This window comes from Triticum urartu, chromosome 5 (assembly GCF_003073215.2).
Source record: "Triticum urartu cultivar G1812 chromosome 5, Tu2.1, whole genome shotgun sequence".
Lineage (NCBI taxonomy): Eukaryota > Viridiplantae > Streptophyta > Magnoliopsida > Poales > Poaceae > Triticum > Triticum urartu.
This window is the reverse complement of record NC_053026.1, coordinates 528,362,383-528,370,064: the sequence shown is the minus strand read 5'-3', so window position 1 is coordinate 528,370,064 and position 7,682 is coordinate 528,362,383. Positions and strand designations below refer to the sequence as shown.

The following is a 7,682-nucleotide window of genomic DNA, read 5'->3' as shown; positions in this document are numbered from 1 at the left end:
AGGAACAAAAATAAAATTGGGTTGCCTCCCAACAAGCGCTATCGTTTAACGCACCTAGCTAGGCATAAAAACAAGAATAGATCTAGGTTTTGTCATCTTTGGTATGCAATCCATATGTGGCTCTCATAATAGATTCATAAGGTAATTTAATTTTATTTCTAGGAAAGTGTTCCATGCCTTTCCTTAACGGAAATTGGAATATAATATTTCCTTCTTTCATGTCAATAATTGCATCAATCGTTCTAAGGAAAGGTCTACGAAGAATAACAGGACATTAAGGATTGCAATCTATATCAAGAACAATGAAATCTACGGGCACATAATTCTTATTTGCAACATTAAGAACATCATTAATCCTTCCCATAGGTTTCTTAATGGTGGAATCCGCAATATGCAAATTTAAAGAACAATCATCAAATTCACGAAAACCTAACACGTCACACAAAGTTTTTGGAATCGTGGAAACACTAGCACCCAAATCACATAAAGCATAGCATTCATGATCTTTAATCTTAATTTTAATAGTAGGTTCCTACTCATCATAGAGTTTTCTAGGGATAGAAACTTCTAATTCAAGTTTTTCTTCATAAGATTGCATTAAGACATCAATGATATGTTTAGTAAAAGCTTTGTTTTGATCATAAGCATGAGGAGAATTTAACACGGATTGCAACAAGGAAATACAATCTATCAAAGAGCAATTATCATAATTAAATTTCTTGAAAACCAAAATAGTGGGTTCTTGCTATGTAAAGTTTTGACCTCCTCAATCCCACTTTTACCAATTTTTGCATCAAGATCTAAAAACCCCGAATCATTGGGACGCCTTCTAACTAAAGTTGACTCATCTCCAGTCCCATCTTTATAAACATTCATATTGGAAAACAAAGATTTAATAGGAGACACACCAATCACTTTTAGATCTTCATCATTATTATCATGAAAACTAGAAGAACACGCTTTCACAATGCAATCTTTTTTAGCATGCATCCTAGCGGTTCTTTCTTTGCACTCATCAATGTAAATTCTCATGGATTTTACAGGCTCATTGATATCATGATTAGGTGTAATAGATCTAAGTTTCAAAGAATCAACATCAAGAGAAATTCTATCCACGTTCCTAGCCAACTCATCAATCTTAAGCAATTTTTCTTCAAGCAAAGCATTGAAATTCTTTTGCGAATTCATAAATTCTTTAACACTAGTCTCAAAATCACAGGGCATCTTATTCAAATTTCCATAAGAGTTGTTGTAGGAATTACCATAATTGTTAGAGGAATTACTAGGGAACGACCTAGAATTAAAATTTCCTCTATACGCGTTGTTACCAAAATTGTTCCTACCAACAAAATTCACATCCATAGATTCATTATTATTCTCAATCAAAGTGGACAAAGGCATATCATTAGGATCAGAAGAAACACTCTTATTAGCAAACAATTTCATAAGTTCATCCATCTTTCCACTCAAAACATTAATCTCTTCAATAGCATGAACTTTTCTACTAGTAGATCTTTCGGTATGCCATTGAGAATAATTAACCATAATATTGTCTAGGAGTTTAGTAGCTTCTCCTAAAGTGATTTCCATAAAAGTGCCTCCCGAGGCCGAATGTAAGAGATTTCTAGAAGCAAAATTCAATCCAGCATAAAAAATCTGTATAATCATCCATAAATTCAAACCATGTATAGGGCAATTACGTATCATTAATTTCATCCTCTGCCAAGCTTGTGCAACATGCTCATGCTCAAGTTGCTTAAAATTCATAATATTGTTTCTAAGAGATGATCTTAGCGGGAGGAAAATACTTAGAGATAAAAGCATCTTTGCACTTATTCCATGAATCAATACTATTTTTAGGCAAAGAAGAGAACCAAGTTTTAGCACGATCTCTAAGCGAAAACGGAAATAGCTTTAATTTAACAATATTATTATCCACATCTTTCTTCTTTTGCATATCACACAAATCAACGAAGCTGTTTAGGTGGGTAGCGACATCTTTTCTAGGAAGTCCAGACAATTGATCTTTCATAACAAGATTCAACAAAGCAGTATTGATTTCACAAGATTCAACATCGGTAGTAGGAGCAATCAGAGTGCTAATAAAATCATTATTGTTGGTATTGGAAAAGTCACACAATTTGGTATTGTCTTGAGCCAACGTGACAAACAATCAATCCAACACACGAGCAAACAAGAGGCAAGTGAAAAGAGATGAACGGAAAAGGGCGAATAAAACGGCAAAGGTGAAGTGGGGGAGAGGAAAACGAGAGGCAAATGGAAAATAATGTGATGCGAGGGATAAGAGTTTGTGATGGGTACTTGGTATGTCTTGACTTGAGTTTAGATCTCCCCGGCAATGGCGCCAGAAATGGCTAGTTGACGGGAGATCAAATCTTGACTTGGCTTGGCACAAATCTCCCCGGCAACGACGCCAGAAATCCTTCTTGCTACCTCTTGAGCATGCGTTGGTTTTTCCTTGAAGAGGAAAGGGTGATGCAACAAAGTAGCACAAGTATTTCCCTCAGTTTTGAGAACCAAGGTATCAATCCAGTAGGAGACTACACGCAAATCACCTAGCACCTGCACAAACAAATAAGAACCTTGCAACCAACACGATAAAGGGGTTGTCAATCCCTTCACGACCACTTGCAAAAGTGAGATCTGATAAAGATAATAAGATAAATATTTTGGTATTTTTGTATAGATTGGGAAGTAAAGATTGCAAAATAAATAGTAAACTAGAATTGTAGATCGGAAACTTATATGATGTAAAGTAGACCCGGGGGCCATAGGTTTCACTAGTGGCTTCTCTCAAGATAGCATATATTACGGTGGGTGAACAAATTACTACCGATCAATTGATAGAAAAGCGCATAGTTATGAGAATATCTAGGCATGATCATAAACATAGGCATCACGTTCGTGTCAAGTAGACCGAAACGATTCTGCATCTACTACTATTACTCCACACATCGACCGCTATCCAGCATGCAACTAGAGTATTAAGTTCATAAGAACAGAGTAACGCATTAGGCAAGATGACGTGATGTAGAGGGATAAACTCAAGCAGTATGATATAAACCTCATCTTTTATCCTCGATGACAACAATACAATACGTGTCGGTTCCCTTTCTGTCACTGGGATCGAGCACCGCAAGATTGAACCCAAAGCGAAGCACTTCTCCCATTGCAAGAAAGATCAATTTAGTAGACCAAACCAAACTGATAATTCGAAGAGACATGCAAAGATATCAAATCACGCATATAAGAATTTAGAGAAGAACCAAATATTGTTCATAGATAAACTTGATCATAAACCCACAATTCATCGGATCTCGGCAAACACAACACAAAAAGTATTACATCGAATGGATCTCCAAGAACATCGAGGAGAACTTTGTATTGAGAACCAGAGAGAGAGAGAAGAAGCCATCTAGCTAATAACTATGGAACTGAAGGTCTGTGGTAAACTACTCACACATCATCGGAGAGGCTATGATGTTGATGTAGAAGCCCTCCGTGATCGAATCCTCCTCCGGCAGATCGCCGAAAAAGGTCCCCAGATGGGATCTCACGGGTACAGAAGGTTGCGGCGGTGGAAAAGTGGTTTCGTGGCTCCCCTGAATGTTTTCGGGGTATAAGAGTATATATAGGCGAAAGAAGTAGGTCGGTGGAGCTATGAGGGGCCCACGAGGGTGGGGGGCGCGCCTGCCCCCCTGGGCGCAACGCCCTATCTCATGGCTGCCTCGTGGCTTCCTTGACCTCCACTCCAAGTCTCTTGAATTGCGTTTGTTCCAAAAAAGATCCTCACGAAGGTTTCATTCTGTTTGATATTCCTTTTCCGCGAAACACTGAAATAGGCAAAAAACAACAATTTGCACCGGGCCTTCGGTTAATAGGTTTGTCCCAAAAATAATATAAAAGTGCATAATAAAGCCCATAAAACATTCAAAACAGATAATATAATAGCATGGAACAATCAAAAATTATAGATACATTGAAGACGTATCATGCCTCTGCTCGCCCCGCGTGGAAGAACGCCTTAGCGGCCGGCTGCAGCCTGCAGGGCTTCGATGGTGCGTGGGTAGTGAATGGTTGCATCGCTTGTTCTGCTGTCAGGGATAAGAAGAGATTGACCGATGGGCTTCTCTCGGGCTTCTCTTGATCGATTATTACGCCGCCTCATCAGTTACGGAAGCCCAAAGAGGCTCGCTTATGATTTTGTTACCCCTGAAACAAAAAACAAAACGACTTGTTGAAAAGAATTACTGATCTGGCGAGCAATAATATTGATGGGTAAAAAAATTAATTATCAAAATAAATGATGATGTGGCAGCTTAGTGAGGCGGGAGGGCTACATGTTTAGAGAAATGAGTTAGTGGGTTGCTCCTATTTAGTATTGATGATGTGGCATGGTGATGATGTGAATAGTATGCATGTTAAAAGAATAAGTAAAAATTGGGAGCAACTTTTTAAAAATGTTAGATGTGCTATCTACAAGAATGGCGTGCTAGCACTTTAAGTGCACTAGTACATAATCAGACGTTAGAAGCGTGTGCCTCGGAAGTGGTTTTGTTCAAGGCAAAGCAAAGCCACATGTCCCATGCCGCACGTGGGAGGCTGTTATTTTTGTGAGAGTGGCCCATTTCCGCAAGATTGGGTCCTCCAGTGCGGACGGCGGATGGCGGCATTGGCAACCTCGATCTAACAAAAATTGGCCAGGGCAGCTGCGTCCTATGCCGGCAATGAGCCATCGTTGGGGGCGGGGGTACACACCTGTTTCCTAAGAGCATTTTCAACAGGCGCCCAACATGCTGTGCGGTAAAAACAGATTTGGCGCGCGCCCATCGCCTGGTTTGGCGCGGCGCGCAGCGTTTGCTCCAGCAGCCGCGCTGAAAAGCCACGCGCACGCAGCTTCAGCAGGCGCGGTAAAATGCAGCGCGCGCTCATTCTATAATATTTTTTAAATTAAAATTACATAGATAAAAAAACGATACAAAGATATTTTACATCGGTGCAACTACTACGGCATAGATAGATAGATAGTTCGACATACATAGATAGATAGATACTACTACGGCATAGATAGATAGATAGAAACTATTACGGCATACATAGGTAGAAAACTACTCCAAGTCGCTACCATCACCATCATCATTCTCGTCGGTGTCGTCCGAGGTTGAGAGCCATATGTTGTCCTAACGTTCATCGTCCGAGGTGAAGAACGACCTCCCACCTGCGGAGACGATGTCGCACTGCTCGTTCGCCACTACCTTCCGCTGACACCGGTCCCCCGCTCCGAGCGGCGCCTTGCCGTCCTCTCCGCCCAGTAGGCACGCTCAGCGTCGACGTCCTCTGGGTGGCGACGGCGCCACTCCGCCATGGCTCGCTCGTCCTCCTCGGCGACGAGGAGACGGCGCTGCCGCCGAGAGTGGTCGGCACGGTCCATGTCCGTGATGAGACGCGGCGGAGGGGCGACGCGCTGCGCCTCCTCACGCGTGAAGACGTCTCGAAAATTCATCTGCGGCCGGGGCCTCTCCAAGCGCCACGCCGCCGCGTCATACGCACGGGCCGCCTCGCGCGCGCTCCGGAACGTCCCGAGGCCGAGCCGGACGTCGCCGGCCCGTATCTCGGCGGAGTACCAGCCGTTGGGGCGCTCGCGGACGCCGCGAAAGCCCGAAGCACCCCGGCGGCGCGGCGGCATGGTGGCGCGGTGGTGGCGCAGAAAGCGGCGAAGCGGCGAGGTTGCGAGGAGGAGGGCGCGTGGCTGTTCTGTGCGCGTGGCGAAGCGCGGGACTTTATAGACGCGCGTGAAGCGACGCGCCATATCTACCGCGCCGCGTGCCACTTTCTCCCGCGCGCGCGCAAACGCTTCCCGCACGCGGTAACTTCCCGCCACCGCTGGAGCGCGCAGAACCAACCGACGTGCGCGAAAAACTGCTTTTATCGCGCGGGCTCGCGTTTTGCCGCGCCTGTTGGAGATGCTCTAATCCGACGGTCCTTCTTGGAGTCCATCTTCCGAGCAGCCTCCACTGTGAACTGCGGTCATGTGGTGCCTGAACGACACTGTCATGATCTCTAGACTGAACTGAACCACTGAACTGAACCAAAGTATGAGGAACTATCATTATTACAGTGTATGATCTCTACCCCCCGACTTGGCTGACATGCATGCATCTAATGCGCAATCTCGCGCGAGCCGAACTCCTCGATTAGTAAAGCATCGCCTGCGTTGCAGGCAATACGTTTATAGTGTGAAAGGCTGAATATCAAGGAAAAATAGCGCGCTATAAGATTTAACAACGGCCTTATCCAAATGCTATACAAGTTATAGCGTGCTATATTTGAAAATAACGGCATAAAAATGTCAAATATATCACAAAATTTAAGGCCTTTCATAATTTGCAAGGAAAGAGAACACTCCAAATTAAACAGAGAAGCATTCAAGAGCTAGGTTCAGGGCATGTACACTCCTAATTTGTAAGAAAAGAGAACACTCCTAATTAAATAGAGAAACATCGGTGGCTGACTTGTCGGCGCCGATGGCGTCATTGACTTCGGCGCTGTCTTGCTGGAGTTTGAAGCCTGGCCGATGCCGCTACTTGGAGGGGTGTGGAGAGAACCTGTTGCCGCTGACGAATAGCCACCGCCACCTTCGCTCACGAGTCATGAACGCCCATGTCGTCGCTGCCCTTGGTCATGAGCTGGTGGGAAATTGGTGACGAGTTGATTAGGTTAGGTTGTATGCATTGTGTTTGCGTCTAAGAGCGAGCGGGTGTGAGTTGGACCAATGCGATGTGGCGATGCTTGATGGACTGTTGTGTGGTACACACTAAAATGCTACAATATTATTTCGTTTAGCGTCAAAATAGCGTGCTATAGTACCAATAGCGCCATAGTGAGCAAATTAACTGTAATGTAACGTGACTCTTCCATTATGCTATAGCCACTACAGGCCCCCGCGTCGCCCCCGTCTCGGGCGACTCGGGCGGCTCTTCAAACCCTAGCCGCCAGGGTCACCACCACCTCCCTCCCTTCCCTCCCCCGCCGCTGGAGGACGTCGCTGGGCTAAGCCCGGGGCCCAAGGCGGTGGCGGAGGCTCTCCTCCCTGGATCGTGTCGGAGGGGGGTGGGGCGGGACCTCCACGCGCGTGACGGCGCGGCGGTGATCTGATCCATGGTGGCGTGATGGCGTGCTCCGGGCGGAGGCCTTGGGCTGCGGCACGGTTGCCTGGGGTGGTGAGCCAACGGCGGCGGCGTGAAGGGGGCACCATGGAGGTCCGGGCTGGCCAGATCAGGATCCTGGGGCGGCGGCCCTGGATGGCGGCGACGGGTGAAGCTCAGGCTTCCCGCGGTGGCATGGCGTGGTGCTGTCCATATCCAAGGCGGATCTGCGTCGGCGATTCCGATCAGAGACGGTGATGAGCGTGCGTGATTCATCTCGGCGGCTCTCGCGATTTGGCGAGGTGGGGTGGGAGTCCTCCTCCTAGGCTCCAGTGGTGGCGCATTCAGGCAGTGGCCGGTGTGGCAGGGCTCCTACGGTGGCACTGCTGTCGCGGGTGGTCGCCGGATCTAGGCGGCTAGATCTGGGGCTTTGAAGGCGGTCGAGACAGTGCACAGGTTGTCGGGTGAATTTCTTGGGATGGATCCGAGTGAAAACTTGGTCTTCGTTCGTTGGCC

At 46.2% G+C, this 7,682-nt stretch overlaps 1 pseudogene; it reads right to left on the bottom strand.

The window, feature by feature from the left end:
- Nucleotides 1-5,129: 5,129 nt before the first annotated feature.
- Nucleotides 5,130-7,125, bottom strand: LOC125507310 (annotated as a pseudogene).
- Between the last annotated feature and the right edge of the window lie 557 nt (nt 7,126-7,682).